The sequence below is a fragment of the Eubalaena glacialis genome, chromosome 13, assembly GCF_028564815.1.
Source record: "Eubalaena glacialis isolate mEubGla1 chromosome 13, mEubGla1.1.hap2.+ XY, whole genome shotgun sequence".
Classification (NCBI taxonomy): domain Eukaryota; kingdom Metazoa; phylum Chordata; class Mammalia; order Artiodactyla; family Balaenidae; genus Eubalaena; species Eubalaena glacialis.
The window spans coordinates 64,846,573-64,848,306 of record NC_083728.1 but is presented as its reverse complement, the minus strand read 5'-3'; the positions used below and the strand labels follow the sequence as shown (position 1 = coordinate 64,848,306).

General features: G+C 37.0%; 1 non-coding gene across 1 annotated transcript; it reads right to left on the bottom strand.

Moving 5' to 3' along the window:
• Nucleotides 1-537: 537 nt before the first annotated feature.
• Nucleotides 538-609, bottom strand: TRNAV-UAC (transfer RNA valine (anticodon UAC)). Its single transcript has one exon. It is a non-coding gene; the product is annotated as a tRNA-Val (tRNA).
• Nucleotides 610-1,734: the final 1,125 nt, after the last annotated feature.

Genomic DNA, 1,734 nt, shown 5'->3' with positions numbered 1-1,734 from the left:
CAGCCGTCCAGGGAGGTTTTGAGGACATAATTCTTTATTTAAGTTATCAGAAAACATGTATACATGTCCTGACACATAGTAGGCATCCAACAAATTATTTCATTTACTGAGTGCCTAACCCAAGTGTGGTACTATATTTACCAGGCATCGGGAATATAGCAGTGAACAAAAAAGACAAAAATTCCTATCCTCATGGAAATTAGTCTTATCGGTTAAAGCTAAATCTGAAATATCTTGAATATCTGAACAGCTGTTGAAACCAAGTAAGATAAGCCTCTCCTTTGAGAAGGGAAAAACTTGAGAGCAGAACTAGAATTGTTACATCTTCTTGTTGAATTGAACTTGTTATCATTATGCGATGACTCTCTTGACCTCTGATGATGCTTTTACCTTAAAGTCTATTTGTCTTATACTAATATAGTGACACTAACTTTATTTTAATTATATTTATCTGGCATATCTTTTTCCCATATCATTTGACTTTTTATCTTATTTATTTATTTATTTGGCCACACTGCATGGCTTTCGGGATCTTAGTTCCCCAACCAGGGATTGAACCCGGGCCATGGCAGTGTAAGCGCCGAGTCCTAACCACTGGACCACCAGGGAATTCCTCATTTACTTTTAATCTCTCTAGAGCTCTTAAACTTTAAATATACCTCTTATACATAATATATCCATTCTAAAAATCATTGTCTTTTGACTAGAGAGTTTGATCCATTTATATTTCTACTCATGGTGCTGTACTTCCTTTCCTCTGTGTGGGATTTTACCTGTGAGCTATTCGTTTCTTTAGAAATTTATTGTAGGTGTTGTTTGAGTTCTGTTGTAAAGTTAAGTTCCATTAGTGAGTAGTCAGCTTCACTTCTGCTAACCCCTGGGGACCCTACTTTCAACTTGTGACATCTTTAAATTACATTATTTGCTTGAGGGTTTTTTTAAAAAATTTTTTATTTACTACTTACGTAGCATGAATTCAGGTCACAAGCCTGAGTGAAGACCCCCTTGTGATGACAGATTCTCAGGTGAGATTTTTTTTCTCCTACACTCACCCCCATGATTGAGACAGGCAAGTTTTGTAGCTATCTCTTCTGTCTGGCAGGGTATGTTTCTCACACATCCTTACAGAGAGGGTGTAATCCTCTGGGGTTCTGCTCTATTATGGGATCTACTGTTAAATTCTCAGTTGGGGGTTCCCTAGACTGTGTCCTGCCCTTATACCTACTGCATCCTTTACAGGTGAATCTCAAATTATCCAGAGTTTGAAAGAAACCCTCAGGAAAGAACTGGCTTTGATGGATGCTCAACACCCAGTATCCCTGACTTTATGTCTCTGGGGACTCCGTGGATTCCTTACCTTTGTGCTAGATCAGCAAAGTGTTTAAAAGATGCATTCAAGTATTTTATGTAGCATTTTAGTTGTTTCAGTGGGTGGAGTATTAGGGTTCTAATCCTCCATAGAGCTAGAATTAGGAGTCTCTCTATTACTTCTAATATAAATGACTTCAGGATGTGTGAAATTTCCTAGAATTTTGTTCTTAGTCCTCTCCCTTCTTGAACAAACTATGTTTTTTTTTCGGACTATAAAAGTTTGGCATAATTTCTAGTGGTTGAGATAGCTACCATAGTTTCTCTAGTTCTTTATGGAACTATTTATGACAAACTTGCATTAAATAAAAACATTCCTGACACAGAGATAAAAATTCCTAACTATGATAGGGCATCTCATCTTTC